Genomic DNA, 25,982 nt, shown 5'->3' on the forward strand with positions numbered 1-25,982 from the left:
CAGAAGAGACTCTGATATGCAAAAGTATCACACTTTGTCTCCTGGGAGATTGAAGAGCAGTGGCAAAGAACAGACCATGCAGCAAGTCGTTTCCAAATAACTAATTTAGCAGAAAGCTCTGAGTTTCCCAGCTGTCTCTGTGCAAATGGACTGAACCCCTTGTAGCGCAGGCTTGCTGCTCACTCAAGGAACTGCATCTATAGAGCACAACAACTTACATGCCAAGGCTTTGCAAATGAAAAATTTTCTTCACTCCCATGCTGTGTCATTACCATTGTAGGTAGATTTATTCCCATGCTTTTTCTGAACAACTGACATATTGAATACCCTTTGAAATTACTGTGCCAGTTTTCCCATGAGCAAAACTGATGTTTTAAAATATCAGTGTTGAACAAGAACAGTGGTTTCATTTTGTGAAAACCTTCTGAGGAACTTGAATGTACTTTGTACTACACTGGCATGCAAACAAAAGCTTTCCAATTTATTTTATATCCCTAGAATTGTATTGAATTATCATTTTTTAAACTGACATAAATTCCTACTTCATTATTATAATGAGAGGTGATATCTGGGACACTGTCCAAAGACTCCAGTTCAACTCCCCCTTATGCCTGGCTTCCCAACACTTGCAATGCTGGAGAATTTATCACTTCATTTTTTCCCCTCACAATATGGTTACTTTTAAAAGTCATGACCTTTACTAAAATATTTCTAACTTTGACATAATAGTATGTTTTAGCAAATTAGAGTTTTGCTGAATACATTTCAACCAGCTCTAAGAAATATAGACATACTGATCACCACTTGAGGTGCTTCAATGGTTAAAACTTTAGGATAGTGTTAAAAAACAGGTTTTTGTCTAAAAGTTAGAAATATGGTTTCTATTTTGTGTACATAAATCTCTGTTCTGGAACAAGACGTAATGCAATTGCCACTGTTCTCTCCGTGTGGTGATTAAGCAGTGGCTCTGTTACTATGATTGAGTTAAACAACGTGATATATCCCATCAAAAATGTTGAAGTGAACCTTAAATTACTTTGAAGTATTCCATTGGCATATGCAAAAGTAAAAGCTTCGTGTTGCTATTCAGCCTGAATTGCTCAGCTCTGTATTTATGCCTCATATGTCTGACTGTTGTATGGATCACCAAGCAACAGGTTGAATAATTAAAGCCACCTTCTGGATTTTTGCTAAGTGGAGTTCTAGAGGTAATGGGGGTTAAGAGTGGGCAATGAGAACTGTAACGGTCTTTAAGACTCCTTTCTCTTCTTTCAGTAGACCCTGCCATAAAGCCAGGAACTGGCATTCAGAGCTATCCAAGGTCAATGCTGGAAACTGTTTTTACATTTCAATCATGCCTACAAGCTTTAAGAGACCTGAAGAAAATGGTACTCTAAATGTGATGCCAAAGAGGGATGATATAAATGTTGGCTTCTCATGGGGTAAGGATACTTTCTGGATTAAATCTTCCACTTGACCTAGGAATTCATCTTGTCCTATCACCTCCATGATAAATCTTGGTAAGTTGTCAGAAGGTCCAGTCCAATACAGGTGTGTTATTCTTGGTTACATAGTAGATTATCAGTCCTGTGGACCTGTAAATTGAGAAAGAATGAAGTCAGTCATTGTCACAATCATGGAATGAAACCACCCAATTTTTAATCAAGTAAATGGTGATTGAGTGAAATTCCACAGCCAGACCTGGAAAGCAAAATCTGTGTCACTTACATAAAGTAATGTAGAAATTTAACCAGCAAATTCCAATTACTTTCCAATGCTTTATTCAAGAAATTTATATTCATGACATAGTATCTTGAAATACAAAGTTGAAGGTCAAATTTCAAAGCTTGTTCTAGTATTTCTTGATTTGTGCACTATGTTTCTTTGTTTCTGTGGGCCTAAGTCTACAAACTTGTGCCCTAACCAAATCATGAGCCTATTCCTACCTCCCATGAACAAATTATACTGCTTTCTGCAATCACAACTTGGAGCGGTATCAAAAAGATCAGTGAACAATCAGCTCTGTTGGGTAAATCAAAATGCCTTTTCAAAGTAGACTAGGCAGGAGGTTACAGGTGGAAACCACGAGGAACTTAAGGGCTGAGGCATATAAATATTACAGTTCCTTAACTGGCATCACAGCTATGGAAAAGCAGCCCTCAATAAATTTCCAGGGGGACCGTTTACTGCAGCTAGCTCTTGCCAAAAAGCATTAGGTTGCCATTGCATTGAAAGGGGCCAGGAGTAACCCTGAGACCTCCTCAGTGACAGTTAAGTTTCAGCTGAAATACTGAGGAACAGCCCAGGGCCAGTCAGTACTTTTACAGCTGTGATAACCAACATATGCCTTGCAAATCAGTGAAGACATTCTTGTCTGATGAGGAGGATAGAAGACCATGGAATATCATGGATTGAAAAAGACCTCCAAGTCCATCACACGTAACAGTTTACCCAGCACTGCCAAATTTACCACTAAACCATGTCCATAAGTGCCATTTACCTGCCTTTAAGTACCTGCAGAAATGGTGATTCACCTGCTTCCTTGGGCAGATTGATCCATGCATGAAACCTGTAGCAGTTTAAAAACTTGGTAACCTGGGGCTGTTCCTGCAATTTCAATGAAGATGAATTTGGCAAGCTGCCGTCCCTCTCCCTGCACTTCTTGTGATCCCCTTCACTTCTTGGTTTTCACTTGCTTTCAAAGTTTTTCTTTTTGAATTTTAAGCCTGCATGTCTTCAAATTATTTTTTTCTTTATTTATTTACATTTCCTGTCTGATTTCCACATTCCAGTTGCAGTACTTTGGGCAAGTTTCAATCCTTTTCACTGCCCCTCATTTCATCTCAGTCCATGTGGTCTCACTCACTCCGGTGCCCAATTTTCTCAGTTTTTATCAATTGCACTGTTTTCTATGGTATCTCCTTTCCTGAGAGTTTGTTAGACTTTGTTCTCTGATTTCAAGATTTCATTCCCTTTCCCAAATGGAAAATTCTCTCTTGGCTTTGAAAGACCGTTGTCTGACAGGGAAAGCTTGTACTTCCCCTGGAATGGTGAATATAAACCCCCCTTCCTCCAAATTATTATAATTTTGCAATTATAGGCTTTCAGGCAAAGATATGGGCATAAGAATAACAGTTCTTTACAAGGAATATTAAAAAAAAAAAAAGAAAAAAAAAGAAAAGAAAAAAGTAGTAGTACAAAAAGCAAGCAAACAAAAACCTCCCTGAAAAACCGTTGACAGAGTCAGTGACATGACCTGACACCCTGTTGCTCATGGTGTTGGAAGAAGTCCAAATAAATTCTTTTGGAGTAACAGATGTGGTTCTGTGGAGTAGATATGATCCTGTAGAAAGTCTGGTGGTGGCAAGATGGGTTCAGTCTTCTTCTGGGCATCCAGTGGAAAAACAGGATCTCTTGCGTCCTTCAGTCCCAGTTTTTATCTAGCTGGGAACAGCTGGCTCTTCCCCCACTGTGTGGAGCATCTCACAATGGGATGATGGAATGTGTCATGTCATTGGTGGGCCCTAATGGCCCATTATCAGAAGATGTCCCCCTGGAGGATGGAGGGGTGGTGAAAGAGATAGGAAACACTGCCCCACCTGGCTTTAATGGCTGGGCCATTATCAGAAGGCATCTGCCCCCCTCCCCGCTAGAGTGACAAGAGATAAAGAAAAAACATCTCCCAAAAAGCAGCTTTCAACAGATTAAATGGGTTACATAACCAAAAAAAAAAAAAAAAAGTGTATTCTAAGACAGAGCAGTGTCCAGTGTGAAGAAGGGCATGTTCCTACACTTCTAACAAAGCCAGTCTCTTTCAAAGAGCATAAAAAGTAACAGGAATAACAAGAACTGGTGTTATTTCACAGAGCTTTACAGATAATTTTAAATTCTCCTTTCCCTTAACTGCTACTTCTGCAGGTTAGTCCCATACCTGCTGAATCCAGTCCAAAGTAATATACAACTATTATTTAAACTTTTTTTTTTTTTTTCCTTCCCTTTGGAGGCAACTCTCCCTCATTTTACACCAGAAGTCCTTTTGAGTGCCAACCACAGGTTCACTGATTTTGCTGAAAAGTTGGAATTGCTATGCTATCTTGACTGTCTTCCCTTTCTACATCATGCTTTCTTATAGGACCATAGATACAACATAAAGTTTGAATTTTACCAATATTCAAGGTGAAAAAAGGAGGACTTTAGAGTGGAAAAACTGCAGATGAGAGTCAGTGGAGACCATTCCAGCCTGTACCTCTTCAATTTAGTATTAGATTTCAAATATAGTAGGATACAGTGAAAAGTTTTATTTTAAGGAAGAGTTGGAAAAAAAAATTAAATATGTTTAGTTATATCTAGGTGCTGGTTTTCTGTCAATTATATATGGTTCTCTATTAGGCAGAAGCAGGCTATCTGAAAAATGCTCGAAAATGGAATGAGGGATTTTGCCTACTCTCACAAAGAAATTATCTCAGTATAACTGCTCCCACTCCCCCATTTAATTGCTAGTCTCTTATTTCATCCAGTCTATTATTAGACTGTCTTCACTAAGCCATAGACAAAGAGTCATAGTCATAGACAGTACTTCTCTTCTGCAGAAAGTTAATGACCCTGAAACTCTACAGGCAGATGGCATCACACTGGTCACTAATCCACTTCTGGCAAAGCCAGCTCCAAAAGGGCACTTAAATTCACCTTGCCAACTTTGCCAGAGGTGTGTTTAAGAGAAAAGTTCCTGTCTGCTGGTAGAGAAACGAGGGCAGTAACTTTCAGGTGGTAGACAGTGACAGGGAACCAGAACTCTTAAAGTTCTCAGCTGACAAGGTTAGTGACTGTAAAACATCTGCATGTGGCTCTGTGCAACCCTGAGTCACGTCAGTGGAGTTTCTTTGGCTCTCATCTGCACATCCCCAGTTTGACCTGTAATCATTTTAGTTGTATTGTAAAGTAAATAAGCTACTTGTGACTACTGTAACTGTATGTTGTAGTGTACTGTAGCACTGAATTACAGTGATAACAGCCAGATTAGCTGTAAGAATTATTCATATCACAGTGAGAGGATATCAGTGGGCAAATTTAAAAAAACATCAAAGATTGTTTTGGATGCAGCTTTTATAGGAACAGACTTTGTTCTGAGATTTCTGGTGTTTTCAGTTTCCACTTTACCTATTTTTCTTAGCAGGCTCTCTGAAAAAAATTACTGAGATTGAGACCTACTAACAGAATAACAGAGTGTAAACAACATAGTTTAAACAACCTGTCAGCAGCTGCTGCCATATAATGATAGCACTTACAACCAATAAGGTTTTTGAATAAATATCTTCCATAATATATATGAAAATAACTGTAATTATTTAACATTATTAACTGTAATAACTCTAGTTATTTAACATATGCTTTATTTTTAAACACTCCTTTTATTTTAAACACTCCTTCAGATTAAATTAGACTTATATCTCTAGTACAAATACAGAATGTTTTCAAAGTGTTTGGCTTCTACATGATGTAAGATCCATAGAAAAACTATTATTTGCTTCTCTAAGTCTGTGTATACAGAAAACAAAGACATATCCTTTACTCAACCAGGCCCTGGATAATTAAATACACTAGTTTGACAAATTTAATTAGTTACTCTAAAGCATACACCTGCCACCTGTCTTCTGTCCTTGTTGCAGAGTATTCAGGAAAATTAGTAATTCTTTCTCTGCAAACTTTGCTGTGTGTTTTAATAAATATGAACACCTTCTTTTTTATGTCAGTTCTCCAAATCATCTGCTAGGCAGCCACTTTTTTTCAGGACAGTTATCTAAATTAACTGTAAGAAGAGGACATGTGCTCTTGAGCCAAATACATAAAAATACTGTTCCCAAACAAGCTAATACACCCCAAATAAATTATAGGCTTGGTGGGGGAATCATGGGGGTGCAGTTCCATGGCCTGTATTAGGCACACCAGGTTTATGTAGCAGTCTTTTCTGACTAAAACCAGAATACAACTCCGCATGTTCTTAGAATTAAAAGGGTGAAGATCCATCACCAACACAAGATTTTGCAATTCTCTTCACTCTCTAACCTTGCTCCAGCAATCAGCTCAATGGAAGGTGGTCAGAAAAGCTCTGATAAAATCAGTTTAAAGCAAGAATTTGCTTAGGATAGATAAGGAACGGGGAAAAAAAAGAGGAGTAATTTGCCTGATCTAAGTTTTTTGTATTTTTCTTTGTATCAAACCAAAACAAGGGCCCCAATTCAATAGAGTAGCCTTCAAGAAGAGTCTTAGAGCCTCTAACCATTAACATTCTTTCTCTCCTCCCACACCCTTGGCTTCCTCTGCAGCCAGCAGGGTTTGAATGACCTGGAAGGCCATAGACATTTTCTGCTGGAGTGTGCCCCAAATTTTGAAATATATTTTTGCAAGAGTATCAATCATGTAATTCAATAGAAGTCAAATACCTTGCCAGTTTTGGGTTTGGGGTTGTTTTTTTAGGTGGTTTTTGTTGTTGTTTGTTTGTTTTGGTTTGTTTATTTGTTTGGGGGGGGTTGTTTGTTTTGGGGTTGTTGGGGTTTTTTTTGCATTTCCATATAATTGAAAGAATGTTTGCTAACTTTACTAAATCACTCATTTTAATGTACAGTACTATGTTACAGTATTAAGGCCATCTGTATTTGTATGTATTCCATACCAAGAAATGTCAGGTTCACAGCCTTAAACTCTAATGTAAATGCCAGAGGTTAGATCTTATGAATAATCCAGCATGTCTAGGCACCATTTTTCTCCTGAATTATCTCACCACACGGTATCCTTCAAACAATACTATATTGTGTTGTACAATATTGTATATTGTTCTACATCTTTATATGAAAATATATTGCTTAAAATTTTTATTGCTTTCCTTCTTTTCAAATTACACTTACTTCATAATACACTTACCACAACCTATCTATTCTCTGAGGCAAATATTCACAAAAGTCCTAAAATGACCCTGTTATATAGAAGTGCCTTATTTGCAAAGCTCTAAATTTCTACAGCTGCCACATCAATAATTTTTCTATCTTAGTGCAATGGGCAATGAACCTCAAGGTATGTGTTAGACATCAGTCTTGCAATGAATTACCATATGAGGCTTCATGCTACATGCCATTACACCCAATGTCCATAATTTTTTTCAATATTTAATATCCATGGGTATGTTACCTGGAGTTTCCTTCAAAAAGTTTTCAGATCTACTTTAACCTAACCCTCTATCTGTAATTCTACCTTGGGAAAGAATTTCTGTGGCAGATCTTATATCAAAGCTGGAAAATTTAAGGAATTGCCTTTCAAGAAATTAAAGTAGTGCCTTCCCATGGGGAGAAATTCAAATGCAAACACAGCTTTGGAGTCTTTTTAAAGAAGCTGAGACATGATATTAAACTCCATCTTTTATGCCAATCCTCCATTTAATTCCCATGGGTGGAGGTCTATTTTGTAAAACTACCTTAGTGATTTTTTATTTCAACCTTTAAAGGGATATATGTGTACCCCACAGGCACTGCTTTATGGCAGGTTCCCAAACTACAATGGGAAAAGAGCCAGTGTTTAAACAACACTCATCTACATTTAGGGAGGAAATAAAAAAGGGATCTGTGCAGTTGCATAATCAGATAATATGACTGTCACACTCATTGATGGTATCATTTTTTAGCTTCTCTTACCTGACTAAATCAACACCTAAATCAATCAAATAAGAAAGAAAAATCTAGAGCACAGCTCATTAGGTTTCTATCCTAGTCCCCTGGATCTGAAGGCAGCTGTAATGCTTAGACATACAGTTAAAATAAAGGAAGCCTTGTGTGTAGAGCTTAGACACTGACAAAAGCCAGCAAATTCACAGCATATTTGAAGCAATTTAATTCTACCTTTTGTTCAGTGAAAATTTTGATATTCTGCTTCTGATTATTGCATACTTGAATTGTTTTTTGTTGTTTCAATAGAGGCTCAGATGCCTAAATCAAGACAAACACATAATGAAAATATTACCTTTAGCCCAAGATTTTTATGATCTAAATATGAAAAAAAGTAAATTATTAAGAACAGAGATTATGAACAATGAAACAACTGGGATAGATATTAGTCATCCTTGTAGACAATGCTTTCAGTGCTTGAGCTGCCAAGTTTTTGTAGGTATTGGAATAAAACAGGAGGGCTTTGAGGCAATGAAGCTATATTTTTACACTGTAAATCTCATTTAATGCTGGCTTAAGCAGCAAGGAAAGACTTTTTGGAACCTTATACAAAAATGAAAATAATTATAATTTCCTATTAGAGCTTACATATGCCTCATTTAAGTGCTTGATATTTTACTTCTCTGACTGGAAAACTCTGTTACATATTTTAGATGGAACTGTTCTGTTTAATGATACATTTGAAGGGGCAATAAGACACAAGGAGAATTTTTCTGGTCTAAGTTTTTGTAAGGTTTTCCAGTAGTCGTCAGCAGCTCTTTAAAGGTCAGTCCAGGTTAAAAGTCACATAGCTCCTTTCACTGTTCAAAGGAAGGCAAATCCCTATGCCAGGGCAGAAATTACTTGCTCAGATGTACAATTGACTTATCTCTACTCAAATATTTCAGTGCCTGGAGGCTTACTACAGATGTTCTCTTTTTGTTCATTGAACATTTTGCAGCCAAGGTGCTCATTCGGCTGCAGGCAGAAATTGTCAGTCCGTGAAAAGGACTCGGAGAAAACTCCAACTACAGTAAGGAAAAAAATCCTAAACTGACTCATGAGTCTAGCTTGCAAAGCCAAATTAATATTAATCAGTTGAAAGGATCTTAACTGCACACTGAAACCACATTAGTGACTGGACTACTGATGGATTAACATGGGATTCAATTCTGCTCTTGCAGAATTTTTCTGACTTGTAAGAGACTTCTATAGAAACTAAACAGGTAAAAAGATGCTAATAAATATTCCAAGTATTTAGTCCATTCATGCCAAGTTAAATGAAAATGACAATTTTCTGGAATGTGCAATGGTTTTAAAGAGCCTTTAGATAATTTATTCACTTATGTTGGAAGTAGGCAGTGGATGACACTCACATGTATAGACACACAGGAAGCATGTACTGATTCTTTCAATATCAGACGTGCCCTACTGAGTGCTGAAAAGAAAGAAGGCTTAAAAAATAGTGTAAGTGCATTCTTTTTATTGCATTAATCCTTGTGGCTCATATGAAAAAATCTCATGGGATCAAAAGATTTGTCTTTCTGTTAATAGCTATCAGACCTACCAGGATCAACAGGAGAGCAGCAGCAGCCTTCTCAGCTTCTCACATGAAATGAAGAAAATTAAGCCATCCTGGTTGTAAAGTATTAGGGAAGACTGGATACACTTGCTATTATAGTTTGGGTTTGGGGGTTTTAGTTCATTTTGTGGTTGTTGGGGGCGGTTTTTTGTTGTTGTTGTTTGTTTGTTTGTTTGTTTTTGGTTTTGTTTTGTTTTTGTTTTGTTTTGTTTTGTTTTCCCTGGGAATGAAACAACATTTTGGGTGCATCTTTATTTGGATACTTCTACATTTGGATACTTCCTCATGAGGAGACATGGAGGGCCTTGATGTCCTCTCTGGTGACCAGTGATAGGATGTGAGGAAAGGGCCTGAAGCTGCGTCAGGAGGGGGTTTAGGTTGGATATTAGAAAAAGGTTCTTCCCCCCGAGGGTGGCTGGCCACTGAACAGGCTCCCAAAGGAAGTGGTCACAGCACCAAGCCTGGCAGAGTTCAAGATGTGTTTGGACAATGTTCTCAGACACATGGTGTGACTCTTGGGAATGTCCTGTGCAGGGCCAGGAGTTGGACTTTATGATCCTCATGGGTCCCTTTCAGCTCAGGATATTCTGAGATTGTTTGTATCAGGTTGACACAATGTACTATGTAATCTTACCTTTTTTTCATAACTGATGTTTGTATTGGCTAGTGTTTTTCCCTATCTATGTTACAATTCTTGACATCATGTTGCAGTCTTGGGTAGAATGGCCAAATACTCTAGCTTAAAGTTGTGTGTTACTGAGATACACTGAGGGTTTGGCCAGGAACTGCAGTTTCTAGATTCCCTTCCAATTCTGTCAGTGTAAACTCCCAGTGCTGATTGGAAAACAGGGCAGACCTAACCAGCCTATAACAACATAAAAATTAATTTAAATAAAACTGCTTTTTCATATATGAAAAGCAGTGAAACTTCTGAAAGATAAGGTATTTCATTAATTTGGTTTAGAACTCAGTGCTGTAGTATTCCTTTCTTACAAGCTTGTATCCTTCAGTCTATTGCTACCTATATGTATTGCACGCCTCTTGACAGCAAAAAACTGCTTTCATTACAAACATATTTAATATTTTTCAGGGTTCTGGGAGAGGATCTAAACTCCTCTTTCAAATTGTTTTGATAATATAACACTGTTTTAGAAAGTAGCATCTCTTTAAATTTTATTAATTTAAACTTAGGAAATAGAACTGACTGCTTCTACCAAAATCTCCATTATAAACAGGAAAAAAAAAAAAAAAAAAAAAAAAAAAAAAAAAAAAAAAAAAAAAGGAAAAACAAAAAGAAAAAATGCTTTCTTTTAACTATAGCCCCCATCTTAATCTGGGAAGCCTTCAGGTTTACAGTTCTAGTCTTGTATTTTCTTTTAGAAGTGTGAAAACTTCTGTGTGAGCACTTTTTTCAGGCTCCTGTTCTCCTCCCAGAACAGGCAGCTGGTGGTGGTCCTGTTGCTCCATATGAAAAGGCCATTACATCCCCATGACCTCATACTAACTTCTTGCTGTTTCTTCCTCTGTGCCTCATGATTAGGCTAATGTCAAGAACTACAGCCAAGAACCTCTTAATATTCAGTTGCAACATCTATCCTCTTAGCTTATAGATTTCCTCTCAGTCCCCAGAGTTCTCCCAAATACACTATTGTTCCAAATTCCACATGCTTCCTTAATTTTGAGCATATGAGCAAAGTCACTGCGTTCAAGGTCTATTACTTATGGCAGTTGTGAAGGGTGGTTTAAAGAAAACCAGCACTGTGGATTCTTTGTACCCATTTTGCCCAGATCCAGCCATTCTGAGATCCCAAGGATTCAGTTTTTCCTCATTCAACATTTTCCAGAAAATAAGGAGAAAATTAATGTTTTCATAATTTTGTGTGTTTTTACATTAATTTTCAGCATAGATATCAGTTTCTCATAGTACTGTGGGGTTTTTTGTTTTGGTTTGGTTTTTTGGGTTTTGGGGGGTTTTTTTGGTATCAATTAAACTATAAAGCAAAAAGCATTTATTTACTTGATGGAGCTCAAAAGCATATGGGGACAGAGTGAATCTCTTTGCAGTGAAGCAAAAATCGTAATTTATATTGCAGTAACTTTTTTTCCCAGTAATAACCTAGGGTAGATGCAGTAACTTGTATTCTGTTTTCCTTTTCTTCATGTTAATTTTCTACTTTAAAAAAAAATAATTTTGAAACAAGTTAAATAAACACATTGATCAGCCAAGAGGGTTTCAGTGTTTCTGCTGACACTGGCACAGAGAAGAAAAATGGAAAAACTAAATAAGGCTTGACTCTTAACAAAGCAGCACAAAGTAGTAAAAGTTTTCTCCAGAGCAGTGTCTGACATACACACAAATCAACAAATCACAGAGTAGTCTGAATCAGAAGGGACCCTGAAGGGTCCTAAGTGAATGGCCCATACAGGAATTGAACCCATGACCTTGGTGTTATCAGTACCATGCTCTGACCAACTGAGCTTGGAAGGACAATAATGTCATCTATACATGCTGTGGAGAACCATAATTTCAGCTACAGATGAAGATTTTACATAAAAAGAGGACAGCTAAGAGTAGTGACAATAAAATTTTTATTCTCTAATATTTTGTTTCTTTTCATTGTTGAGCCAGACAAGTTTGAGATCAGCAAGATGAAACATGAAGTGCGAACGGGATTTGCTCTGTGCATTGTACTAGAAGGCAAGTTACTACTCTACCAGTTCAGTGTCTTACCCACTAGAGACCACACTCAGAAGAGAAAACTGAAATCATGGTGATATCATTTGTGATAAAGTAATTGCCTTCACTGATGAACAGAATGACACAAACACTATATTATTCCACTATAGAGCAAAGTGAACCACATCAGCAATGTCCAGAGCTGTTCTTGACTCCCTGAGAAGGACTATGCATTCTGAACATTCATTTTAACCCAGCCTTCATGCCTTTCCATCTTCTAATCTGGTTTCATGTCTTTTCATTGTAAAATAGTTAGGTCTTGAGCTTGACATAGTTGTTAGTGAAAACATATCCTGATTCAAAGATGCTTACATTAAGCTGTCAGACAATACCTAATATCACGGTTCGTTTGTAAGCTTTTTGGAACAGTGATTACTCCTATTCCAGCTTGCCAGAAGTTCATAATAGGATATTATATCTCTGAAAACTGCACCTCTGACTTTTTGAATTAGAGGGAAGCCACACACCTCCCAAAAAAAGCTTTTTTTCTCCTTCTAAATTAGTAATATGCTATATGAAATTTTCATGTCTTTCAAAAATATATTCACGTATTAGAGCATGTCCGTTATTTCTTTTTGACCAAGGTTCCTGCATTTTGCCACAGACCCTAACAGATCTTTCTAGAACAGCTCTCCACCATTGCAAGGTTTTCAGGTTTCATGCCATGACAGTATTACATAAATATATAAATATATTAGTTCACTTCTCCAGTACACTCTGCAAAATAACCAAAAACTAATAAACAGATATTACTATTGACTTTAGTAATCAAACTTTCCCCCATGTTCTTTCCTCTTACCATCATCAGATTACAGGGGTGGACTGGTGTGTTTTGCTGGAAATTACTTTGACAGGATCTGTTCTTAAAAGTTACTGTGCAGCAGATACACCTGAACTGAAAGGACTGTTAACAACCTTGTTCTTGATGAATTGTTTTACAACTTCAAGAAACTCATTCTTCCATCAGCTATTCATTTATTTTTCAGCATGCTCCCCTGGGGGATTCACTGCCTGTAGTTGTAGGAGTTCTTGTTTATCTTGTTAGCCAACATGTATTTTAAATCTGCAGCAACTCAGACGAAATTTGTCAGAGTTGTAGAGATTTAAATGGCATGAAAGGTTTGAGTGAGTTGTCAATGCATGGACATCCAGTAACACTTACCAAAGTATTTGAATTAGCTACATGACTTTGGAAGATATGCATCAACACCTGAAAAAGTCTTGCACCCTTTTTATTTATCAAGGCAGCTAGTGTCCATTTGATATCGAAAATAACACTCAATACCTGTGTATGGGCAATTTATTCAAGTCCTGCACATCCACAGATAAATGGGGAAGTTTGGGGCACAGCGCACACATAGATATTTTTCTGTAAGAAACTGAGGTTTCTTGACCTTGAAGTGAAACCCTCACAAAATTTTCATAAATTTTAAAAAAGTATTTTGCTGTCTAGAGGGCAGGTTAAAGCTCCACCTCTACTTGGATTGGGGTGCAGAGAACAAATATAGCAAATCATCCACCCTTTTGTGTGGATTATCGTAAGGTTATGATAACCTTATGTGATAAGGTTAGATCATATAATCATGAAATCATGGAATCATAGAGTCACTTGGGCTGAAATGTACCTTAAGGATCAAGTTTCAGCCCCTCTGCTGTGGGCAGGAACCCCATCCACTAGACCAGGTTACTCACTGATGTCTGTCAGGACTCTGAGCCATTGATGACTAACCTCTGGATGCAACCATCCAAACAATTCCTTACCCACCTAACAGTACACCTATTGAGTCCACATCTCTCCAATTGAGAGAGAGGGGTATTATGGCAGATGAGGCTTTACAGAAGTCCATATAAATGACATCTGTAGCCCTTTCATTATTCACTAATGTTTTCACTGTTGTAGAAAGGCACTATGTTGGTCAGGCAGGACTTGCCCTTGGTGAAGCCTTGCTGGCTGTCCCAAATCACCTCCCTGTCCTCCCTGTGCCTTAGCACCGCTTCTAGGAGGATCTGTTCTATGATCTGCCCAGGCACAGAGGTGAGGATAACAGACCATTTGTTCCCAGGGTCCTCCTTTCTATCCTTTCTAAAAATAGGTACAGTGTTTCTCCTTCTCCAGTCACCTATAACTTTGCCTGATTAGCATGATTTTTCAATTATCATGGAGAATGGCTTGAAAACTTCATCAGCCAATTCCCTCAGGATTCTGGGATGCATCCCATCAGGTCTCTTGGATTTATATATGTTTTGAGTGGGAAGCATTTTTCCCCCCAGCCCCCATACTGTTTTTCACCCAGGTGTGAGAGAAGTGTGGGAAGAGAGTTTTCTAATATAACCTTAACTGCAAAATGAACGATAAAGTACTTCAGTAGGGGCTTAGGTTCTTGAAACAGCCTTAATATGACACAGTTAACAAACCAATTACTCACAACTTCTCTAAATCCCTGTCCTCCTTAGCCTGGGTGTCATAGCACTAGCAGCAACTTGGTCATCTCAAATGAGAAAGCTCAAAATGCATTCACAAGTATGTTTATGAAAATCCCTAACACAATTTATTTCAGTTTGAGTATTTTCTTAATCTGCTGCTATGATCATCAAAGGGCCCTATTTTATTCAACTCTTCCTGAACTGAGTATATTAAAAACCAATGTTTTGAGGGTGTTTTCCTTTGCTCTTATCCTTATTTCCTTCCTCTTCCCTCTTCAGAATTTCTTTACACTACTGGAGTAATTGCATATTATTATCCAGCCTCCCCTCACACAGATGTCTTAACTTCAGTTTATGTCACAATTTGAAAAATCTGCATCTTGGCTATTAATATGTTTGTCTGTATGAAATTATATCACTTCTTGTGACTTAAAAATGGGGGACAGACTAAGAATATGTATAATGACAGTTCTGCATGTGTAATATGCTTCAGTCTTTCAAGACAGTTTGAATGATTTTAACATGCACTCACTCAGGTAGTGCATTTTCTTAAAAAAATTAAGTCTTGTAAAATCCATTTACATTTCCAAAACTCTATCCAGGTTAAGATTTGGCTTTCAAAGTGTTCTGAGTAGCCAAAGGGTGACTGGAGAAGCATTTTACAAAATTTGAAGTCTGATATTGTGATCCAAGGAAGCAAAATCATATTTAAGTGCTAGTTGGGATAATCTAGCAAAACAAGAGGACACTATTTCACCAGCTTCCTGTTTCAATTACTTGAAGATAAATAGTTCATTATTATAAAGAAAAGCTGTCATTCAGAGCAAAAAGGGATTTTCAAGTTCTCCATCTCTGCCAGGTTTTATGTTGGGCAGTGAATCAAATGTATAATTTGATCCTTACCCGCACAGCATTGCTGAGAAGAAGCTTAGGGACTTTTTTAAAGTTTCAGGTTCAGATAACAGCCAAAAAATTTATGAATCTCCTTAACTATTTCCCCATCTATGTTCCTGAGTTTGTAATTCCCTCACTGAGGAACTGTAGGTAATGCAAATGTGGTTCTTTTTTATGTGCATACTTGTTTGTTCTTTAAATGCTTATTAGTAGCTGTTTGTTACTCAAAGGTAAGGCTGATTTTACCCTGTTTTTATCTCTCTTCCTTTTTACAGCAGGTTTTAATAATGTTTTAACTGTTTTCAATAATTTGTCCCCAGTATTCCCCACATCAAAAATGGTGAATTCACATTTTCTTTCTTCGTTATGCTTTCAGAAACACTCCTTGTACATTCAGTAACTGAAGGCACAAATTTTGCCTGGATAAAATTCTGGGATCTTGCAGGGACTTTGTGGAAAGGAAAGGAAAGGAAAGGAAAGGAAAGGAAAGGAAAGGAAAGGAAAGGAAAGGAAAGGAAAGGAAAGGAAAGGAAAGGAAAGGAAAGGAAAGGAAAGGAAAGGAAAGGAAAGGAAAGGAAAGGAAAGGAAAGGAAAGGAAAGGAAAGGAAAGGAAAGGAAAGGGGAAAGGTGTATTCATAGGTTCATCCTTCAGGATTTGCTGTTCATGGTGTCTTTCAAGTGGAGCTGATTCCCAAATCTAAACTTCTATTTTTTTCACTTCTTACCCTTTGGTACTGTATTATGAAAAATGTGTTTCAACTGGAAAAACAATTGGTAAAAAAAAAAAGAAAAATGCATCTATTAAGTTAATGAAACAAAAATATACAGTACAGAAAAATTAGCCTTGCCCACAACTTCCAGAACTGCATGCATGCATTTAAAGCATGCATTTAAAGCAACACAGTGTTTACTTGACAGGTCAGCCAAAGCAATATAAATACTAAGTCCACACCCAAGGAAAAAAATAAAATGCTTCTTTCTTTCAAGTTTTTCTGTGGAAAATGGAATTGTAAAACATTTTTGAACCCCTGTGTTAAGGCTGGAGACAGATGAATAGGTCACAGACCAGACTGGCCTAAAGCTAAAACAGCTGAGCAGGATGTGAGCAACTACTGGGCATGACATGAGAAAACTGCTGTGTGTAAAAATCAACAGTTGTGAGGCAATAAAAAAGTTACTCATCATAAAGAATAGATGGATTGTGTAGGTTGTTAAGGAGAGTTATATGAGGTACAGACAAACTTTATAGGGATTTGAAGGGGAATATCAGGGACTTTTCAGGAAGGAGAAATGGGGAAAATGTCAGAAATGCCAGATAACATCCCAAAACAAGAACCAATAGAGAAAAAAATCAATTGGGTTGGATGTTTTTTTAGGAAATAATGAGTGGGTTAAAAAGGAAAACTCTAGCAGGGGATAATAAGAGTGATAGAATTGCTCTGCCAGTGTGAAATACTTGCAGATGCAGCACACATACCTGGAAGAGATCTCCACTTTGTGGTCTGCAGTGTCATCTCTGCTTTACTGTGAGGGCAAAAGAAGAAAAATTTGGTCAGCTGGGGGGACAAACTACACAGCCAAGATATTTCTTCTTTTTCAGAGCTCAACCAAGAGGAAACTGTAATGAGGGAGAGGAGAGGAGAGGAGAGGAGAGGAGAGGAGAGGAGAGGAGAGGAGAGGAGAGGAGAGGAGAGGAGAGGAGAGGAGAGGAGAGGAGAGGAGAGGAGAGGAGAGGAGAGGAGAGGAGAGGAGAGGAGAGGAGAGGAGAGGAGAGGAGAGGAGAGGAGAGGAGAGGAGAGGAGAGGAGAGGAGAGGAGAGGAGAGGAGAGGAGAGGAGAGGAGAGGAGAGGAGAGGAGAGGAGAGGAGAGGAGAGGAGAGGAGAGGAGAGGAGAGGAGATCACAAATCAAATCATAGGGCTATTTGGAGGTCTGTGTTTGACAGCCCTGCATTTTGGAACACAGAAATAAACACACTGTTTCCACTATGCTTAGGTATGACTTACTGCTGCAGACAGAAGGGAACTGGTGTCTTTCCCACATCGACAAAGAGCCACAGCAGCTTTCATCCTCCTGCTATAGGGAAAAACTGGAGGTGCTATCTGACATCTTCTCCCTTCCACAGCCTCCTTTATCATCACAAACTTCTTCCTAATACTTATGGTTCCTGGAAATTTCCTAAATCATAGCTTTTGAATTTTTGCACTTTTTAGTAGATTCTTTGTAATTACTTTTTCTTCAAAAAAGAGAGGTTGCTTCTATGTAAGGCCAAATTAGAGTATTAAGTTCAGCTGTTGTTTCACCTTGGGTATTCCAAAGTCTATGTTGATTTTGAAATCAAACTGAAAGTCGCTCAGTTGGGAAGAATGATATTACCATTTTTCATTGTGTGAAAACAAAACTATTTTTGATAGGAAATTTCATTATGCAACAAATAGCCACAAGTGAGGTCAGAATAAGGAGATATACTTAAACCATTTATTTGCCTAGGAAATAACTCATTTTGCCTGTTTATTTTGCTTGAGGACATTATTGGATACAAGCTACCTACAGCTGTGGAGAGTTGTGCTCACAAAGTGAAGAAAGTAGATGGCTGTCCAGAGTAGAGCCATTTAACATTCTGAGGAGCCATTTCCTACAAGCCTATTTAGAGCATGACAGTTTTAACGTAGGAAATTTCTGAAAGAACTACAGATGTTGAAACTAAATTTAAACCTGTTAGAAAACAGCATGAAGGTTTTTTCTCCATTCTGTATCTTCTTGTGGACTAATGATTCAGAGGAAGGCTATGAGGGCTAATGAACACATAGTGGGACTTTATGTAGGGTATCAAAGCTGGTGGGACCCCCACACATCTACCTCTAACACTGAGATCAGAAAAAAAAAAAAAAAAAAAGATTCTATCTGGTTCAATTGCCATGACCTTAAACTTTGGAAGTGTCAATGAAAGTCAGTGTATCCATCAAAGACACAATTCTGCTTTCAGAGCAGCACCTGGAAATGTCAGACTATTGGTGGGAAATTCACATCCCACTAGTCAGTGGAAATATGGAATATCACTTGATTCTTTGCACCATTAGATTGTGACAGTGCTTTCCACAGCAGGCAGTAATAGACATGGTGAAAGGCTGAAGTGTTGTGAATAATAAAATTGAAGTGGATTTGCAAACTTTCAGCAGTCAGTGGGGTAGCTTGTCATACCGTATTAGTGGCAGTGTTCCTCTCTCAAATAAGAAATGTTGGTCCTTATCACATTTGCAGTGTTTTCTAAACTAACAGGTTTGTACCTGTAGGGTCTTAGAACCTAAGTTCTGACAGTTGCATGGGCCAAAGAAATAACATATTGAGGGGTCATTCTCAGGTGTTCACAGGAGTCTGGCTGAGGCTCTTGCTTGTGAGATCAACAGGTTAGTGTTACTCAGGGCTGCTACTAGTTCATCCAAAGTAAGGTATGTATCTCTACACAATCTTTCACAAAGCAATCATTTTAGTCACTGAATGAGATGACTTTGCCTGAATGAGGGTCTAAGAAACCTGAAGAGAAAAAAAAGCTGAGAAACAGATCTCAGTTTCTTTCAGGTGCACCTCCACAAAGAATCACAGAATGGGTCAGGTTGGAAGGGACCACAGTGGGCCATCTGGTCCAACCTCCCTGCTCAAGCAGTCATCCTAGATCACATGGCACAGGATTGTGTCAAGATGGTTCTTGAATATCTCCAGTGAGGTAGACTCTACAACTTCTCTGGGCTACCTGAGAGCAGTGCCTGGTCACCTGCACAGTAAAGAAATTCTTCCTTGCATCCAGGTGGAATTCCCTGTGCATCAGTTTCTGCCCATTTCCTCTTGTCTAATTGCCTGGCACCACTGAGCAGAGCCTGGATCCAGCTTCTTGGCACCCTCCCTTCAGATACTCAGAGACACTGATGAGGTTATTTCTCAGTCATCTCTTCTCCCAGGCTGAACAGGCCCAGCTCTCACAACCTTTGCTCATCAGAGAGATGCTCCAGCCCCTTAATCATATTTGTTGCCTTCCACCGGACCCACTCCATGAGCTCCATGTCTCTCTTGAGTTGAAGAGCCCAGAACTGCACAAAATAGTCCATATGTGTCACTAGGAAAGCATTGTTCCTTCTCTGAAACCTAGCATTCTTTCAAGAGACATGGTGTTTCCTCTCTCTACCAAACTGTCATGGGTTGACACAGTTTACTTTTCAGCTATGGAGAAATGTGGAGTGTATTTCCTGGTCAGGACCTGGGAATTGCTGTAGAAAGGACAGGGACCTATCAGAAGGTTAGTTGGGATATTGGCATCTGTTTTGACCATTGAGAATGTCAATTGAGACTTTGGGCAGTACCCATATAAAAACCCCTGATTTTCTACCGATCAGCCCTTTTCCCTTTGGCCAGCGAGAGCAAGGTAACACTGTGTGGCAGCCGGGGGCCGGCCGGGCCCCGCTGCCCTGTCCGGGGGCCGGGGCTGGGCTGGGCCGGGCCCAGAGGAGCGGCCCTGGCCGGGCTGTGCCTCCGGGCCCAGCTGCTGCTGGCGAGGGCGGCCCGGCAGGACCCCTGATACCAGCTACGGGCCTGGCTGGGCCGGGGCCTGCCCCGATTTAAACTGAGGGGTGGGCAAAAAAGGCAATTATGGTCCTGTCTGGGTTTGTTTGATTCTGGACTGCCTGGGTCCTCTGATCTCTGATGTTTCTGCGTGAGTTCTTCCCCCCTCACCAGCGTGACCTTGAAAATCTAACACCATGAGCTGCAGTGAGAGAGAAAAAGACTCTGGGCAGATTTAACCCTTTCCTGACAAAAATGAAGCTTCCAAGGCTTAACCTTTCCCTCAGAGAGAAAAGAAAGGGACAGAGTGAACATAGAGAAGAAATAGCATGAAGTCAGTGGAGAGAGAGTGAAAAAACTATTGGGACAGGGGGTTGAGGAGTTTGTCATTCCATTCTTATTGAGCCGTGGAAATGAACTCTATATTTAGATTATCCCCTTAAATCGTGGGAAAGATATGCATTTGGGGAGATGATTGTTTAGATTTGTGTGTGGATTTGAGCAAAGGTGTTTGTAATGGACTAAGAGGTATTAATCCTATAAGATGCTTGAACAGAGATAGAGATGAGAAGTCCTCTGCACCAGTGAAGAAGTGAGAAAATATCTAGGTACCTTGAGGTGAAGAATCCTTTGCCTTTGGAGCTGTTCATCTTTAAAAGGTGACACCCTAGCATGCAAAAGTCTAAGACCCATCACCCATAAGCTGGGAACCTGCTAATGGGAGGGGTCACGAAAGCAGGTTTCCCCAGGCAGCTGTTTTTGTGACAGTTAAAAAACCTGTGGCTGTGTCCTTCCACGCCTGGCAGGTGCTGACCACTGGCTGGCTCAGATCTGCACAGCGGCCAAAGCATTTCAGTCGGGGTTGCAAGCAGGCGAGCAACCTCTACCTGTGGGTCTCGGCTTCCCACCGGCGGCTGGCCTTGATTGCGTCGTGACTGCGTCGGCTGACAAAAGGTCGACCCTCTGCTAGGCAGGTTTAATGATGGTTTATTAAGGTCCGAGCGGCGGGAGCTCTGCCACTCTTCAAATTGCCCAGAGGGAGCGCCCCTTTGAATTTCCCTCCCCGAACTTATAAACGGGGGAGGATTAAGGGGTGGCAACAACAGGTCAGCAAATCAGGGAATTCGCGGGGATAACAGGGGGTGTCCACTTTTAAACATCGGACCACTCACAAGAGGGGAAAAGGGGATTTCCCAGGCACCAGCCTATCACTCGATGCCTCTCCTGGGACTTTACCAAGTCCAGGGAGGGGTCCCAAAGTGACAGACAGGACGCCCCAGAGCCGGGGGGGAGAGGGGATTGACAAGGATAGGTGGGAGGTGGGATGATTGACATAAAACAACTTGCTACACAGCAAACTCATAGGGGAGGAACCATTACAGAAAATGGGGGCACAGTGGAATGAACCATAATATAAAACTTCTTTTAAAACTTACAAAATTACTTAAGAACTTGATAAAAAAATTCTTGCACTGCCACAAAAACCCACAAGAGAACTGTTCTCACTTGTCAGTGGGATCCATGACTCTAAGAGAGACTCTTCTCCTAAAGATTGGTGAAAGACTGTTTTACTATTTTCAAATGGTGAAACCACTACACAAATATATATTGCTATATAACCACTCATACATCATTTATTCTGAATATTTTGTCCCAAGGATGTTACTTGGGGATGGTTTCTTTGAGAAGGCTGCAGGACTGAATCCTTGAACCTTGCAATTTTTCTCTCTTTCAATTATTTTTTTTTAAATACAATGAATAGATTGTTTATTAATTTAGACATTACTTCCTGCTGCAAAAATACCAGTCTTCATTTTAAAACCATTATGTGGTCACAGTAATTGCCAAAATACATCTCTGTTTTGCTGAGATCTGAATATCTCTCCAACTCATGCTGATCTGACAGCTATTAAATAAATTCATTATCTGAATCAGTTAAAATTCATGTTGTGTGCAAGAACAAAAAATATTCTGCAAGTATTGGTGGCATATTGTGGAACTGGGTTCCTATCTAACTCTGGATAGAGGAAAATTGGGTGGGACTCAATGATCTTGAAAATCTCTTCCAACTTAGTGATTCTGTAATACAACAAACAGGCTTTGGGCAAAGAAACTTCATCAAGGTACAAGAACTTTGGTAAGAAGCTGTACATCTGCACAATTCCAAAGCCAGTGTTGGAGCTGTTACCATGAAAACTTTGTTAATTGGACTTTCAGTTGACTTCTAGCTCCCAGGTGTGATGACCTGTTGGCAAAGGACCTCTTAACAGTGTCTTTCAATAGGAGATCATGGTCTTGCCTTGCATGTTGCCTTACGTATGGTTGCAAAACACCTTTCAGTGTTCATGCCATGAGACTGTATTCAGAAATACAGAAAATTCCTGCCTTTACTGTAGGAGCTCTGCATAATGCTGGACAGGTGTCATTAGTTAGAGTGAGAATAGCATTTTCTTACCTCTCTGCAGTCTTGGCAAAGCAATAAGAATGACTGCGAAGTATGAAGAACTGATATAGATAAAGAACACACTGTTATAGCAAGTTTTATAATTGACACCACTCTTGGTGATGCTATAATCACAAACTTACTGGCTCCTCCATGATTTCAGCCTAACTTGGGAACTACTTTTCCTCCACACTGAGGATTCAGGTGCATGTTTTAGGTTTTGACAATTCACCAGGTAGCAATACATGCACCTTGAAAAGCTCACTGTCAAATCCTGAGTTTGGTGTATTATTTTCTTGGAATCTATTAAAAAAAAAAAAAAATCTATATTCACATGATAAAATAGCTACAGTTCTGTATGCTGCTTTGCATAAACCTTGGAGAATTTAATATGATTCTCACAGCAGCTTAAATTATAGTTTTTATATCTACCCCCATAGAGTGTCAACACCTATCCCTCAGTTTAAGGTGCATGTATAATGCTAAAACTGCATGAAAATTAATAGTATTACATTTTCTGTCTTTTGTTTTTGTCTTAAAGCCCTAGGCCTTTGTTTTCCTTCAGCTGTGCTACAAATTTCAATTTATTAGCAATAAGGCAAAGGAAAAATAGTTGTGCAAACTTCTGCCCAGAGCACAGAAGTTGGTAAGTTATTAGTATTTTAAGACAAAGCACTCATTCTGGCATGAAGAGCTGTAGTCCTTGGTAAATTTTGCTGAGTTATAATGTAGGGTATTCTGCTAATTATAAATATTTTGTAGAATGTTTGTTGTAGAAATATGCCTTTCTTCCTCCCCAACAGTTTGTGTTATATATTAAAATTCCCATGCTGTCGTGTACACAAACATTTATTTCTAGCTTAGGCACTGTACATTGGGAAAATGCTTTACACTGGGAACCTTCATGTTTCTAACTCCAGCATTAATGAGGAAACAGTAACATGAGCTGCAAGGATCAAGTCCAGCTGAAGGGACTCCTGAAACTGGCTGCTTTGCACAGATGAGAAAGGAACTAGATTTATGAATCAAGATAAAAGGATCTTTTTCCCCTCCATTAACATCACTTAATTCAACTGTTCAGCTTCTTTCCCAGTGTGTCAGAACAGGTCTGTACTTTGTATGTACTCAGATCCCCGCTGACCGCAAGAGAAAGAGCATCTGCTTGCTCAGGAAAAGCTTTCAGAACCAAATGCTGAAATATTATCCTCTTCCTCCCCCTACCTCATTCTCTTCTTCCCACACAAACATACACATTATTTCCTGTCATTTGTCTTTACTGATTCCTGTTTTCACTCTTCTACACCCTCCTACATTCCTTTTACATACACAAATACACACACACACACACACACACACACACACACACACACACACGTGAATTTTTTTGAACATATATAAAACCTGTAGTGGATTGGCCCCTATCCATATAGCTGACAGGACACTCTCAAAAAGCCCCACTTCCTACCAGATATATTTTCTTTCAGTGGTAATTGGGCTCAAGAGAAAAGAGACAGCCTAGAATTGAATATATAACAATATAAGTGATATAAATGGGAATTCCTAAGGTGATTGTTGAATGGAAGAGTGTATACCAAAATTAAATTTCAATTTATAATAGAGAAACCTCTATGGAGCAAAGTAGTTACAAAGTGCAATATGAAACCAAAAACATAAAGGGAAAGAAAGAAAATAACTCTGTTTTTGACAAGTTATTTAAAACTCTTCAAGGGAAAATCTTAATCTTTTTCTCTTGAATAAATAATGCCATATGGCAAGGACACCTGAAAGCTGAAATAGAATTCTAGGTAAGCAGAAAGCATATCTTTTACCACGAAAAGTATCCACCCACAGATGGTAGTAGTAACAACCAATAAAATAGAGCTGGGTCTTATAAAACATAATTTCAGTCACAATTAATTATAAACGTTGAAACAGAAGAGTTGCTTGCAACCTGGTGGAGAGAATTTTCATTCCTTCTCAAATATATTTGCCATAAAGAGTTCCCACACACTAATTAAATGCAGTATTTTTGTGGTTATTTTCCACACATGAGTTCATTTTTCTGTAGTTTTGGAAAGAAGCTCTGCTCAGGCATTTTAGTGCAGCAATAAAAAGAATAAACCACAACACTAGTTATACCTTCTCTTCCACAGTACTCAGTGACTTTAAAGTAATTGTATATTTTCATGTCAGCTGGCTGTGATAACAACCAAATGGTGTATCAGAGCATCAAGCATCTCCTTTCAGCTTCCAGAAAAGAAGGGTACAAGAAAACAGGAAGTTTCTATTTTGTATGATGTCGGGGGCTTACCCCAACATTGAGGTGGTTTCAGGGTCCTTGCTCCCCTGCGCAGCTCCGAGCCGAGCCGAAGGAAGAGACGGAGTTCTCAGGTTTAGATTTTTCAAGGTTGCATACTTCGTTTATTGTTTCTTATCTTACAATTTTCTCGGAGTCCGACAAGATGTTCGCAGCTGCATGGATTCCTCACGTCTCCCCCCGAGCGGGGCTGTCCTTATCTTTTATACTAATTACTACGTATTTCTTATTTACTATTTCTTACCAATGTCTATCACTATTACTAAAAAGGTCATCTTTACTTTGACCCAATCCTCACTAACTACTTTGTGCCACGTCAATGCAGCAATGGAGTGAGGGAAGAAGAAGGAGAAGGAGAAGGAGACAACGCCCCAGATTCTCCATTTTGTCCCCATTCACTTCAATGCTAGAAACCTAAAACTATTATTTTCTCATTCTGTGATAAGCTAAACTACTATTTCTCACATTCTTGTGGCATGTAAACCTTCTCTCAGTGTAGGAAGTTTTTCCCATGGACTGAAATCAAAGCCAGTGTCTCTCTGAGCCCTGGGCTGGGGTCCCAGACCCCCCTGCCCAGGTCCCTGACCCTCCAGGGCAACCAAAGGAATGCCCTGGACTCCAACAGTATGAGAGAAGCCCAGTTAAACAGCAGAGGAAGTCAAAGAGCTTAACTCTAGGAGAGCAGGCGGGAAGAAGACAGAGCTTGTGGCTGTAGTGGTGAGATTTCAACAGTGAAAACCAAATCCAAATGACAGTACAAGCCTCTCAAAGGATTAGTGATAGATTATTATAAAAATATAGAGAACAGGTCAATTCCAAAGCCAGTGTTAGTGAATAGGGCAGAATCCAGCAGCCAGTGGAGTCATCTGCTGCAGCTCCATGGTCTCAGTTCCAACAAGCAACAAGGCCACACAAAGACATCACATGTATACATCCATTACAGGCATACACAGCAAGGTACACAGAGACAGAAAATGAGCTGTCCTATTGAAACAAAGAGAATTTATGGCCTCATTCTCCTCCCCTCTCTGCCTGAGTGAAATTGAGGTCTACTAATGTGTCTATATATTGGACATAAATCCCTCCATCAGCTGGGCTTGGATACAACCTACTCAGTCATTCCCATTACTCCTCTCTCCCTGACTCATGTTGATGGGCTTCACACATCTACACTGGGGCTGAGCCTCTTCCAGGACACATCTGGGAGGGTCTCAGATAGAATGACACTTCCTTTGAGCTCTTAATTTTGGTTCCTTGCCTGCTACAATGTCCCTGTTCTCATTTGGGTTTGTGGAGATGAGCCTATGATGAAATGGCAGCTCGTGTGACTGTGCCGTCCAGG

At 39.2% G+C, this 25,982-nt stretch overlaps 1 long non-coding RNA gene across 1 annotated transcript; it reads right to left on the reverse strand.

The window, feature by feature from the left end:
• Window positions 1-260: 260 nt before the first annotated feature.
• On the reverse strand, window positions 261-24,945 carry LOC120763621 (uncharacterized). The gene is made up of 3 exons (XR_005704113.2): window positions 24,635-24,945; window positions 16,806-16,852; window positions 261-1,595 (listed from the first exon to the last, which is right to left on the reverse strand). It is a non-coding gene; the product is annotated as an uncharacterized LOC120763621 (long non-coding RNA).
• Between the last annotated feature and the right edge of the window lie 1,037 nt (window positions 24,946-25,982).

The sequence above is a fragment of the Hirundo rustica genome, chromosome 1, assembly GCF_015227805.2.
Source record: "Hirundo rustica isolate bHirRus1 chromosome 1, bHirRus1.pri.v3, whole genome shotgun sequence".
Taxonomy (NCBI): domain Eukaryota; kingdom Metazoa; phylum Chordata; class Aves; order Passeriformes; family Hirundinidae; genus Hirundo; species Hirundo rustica.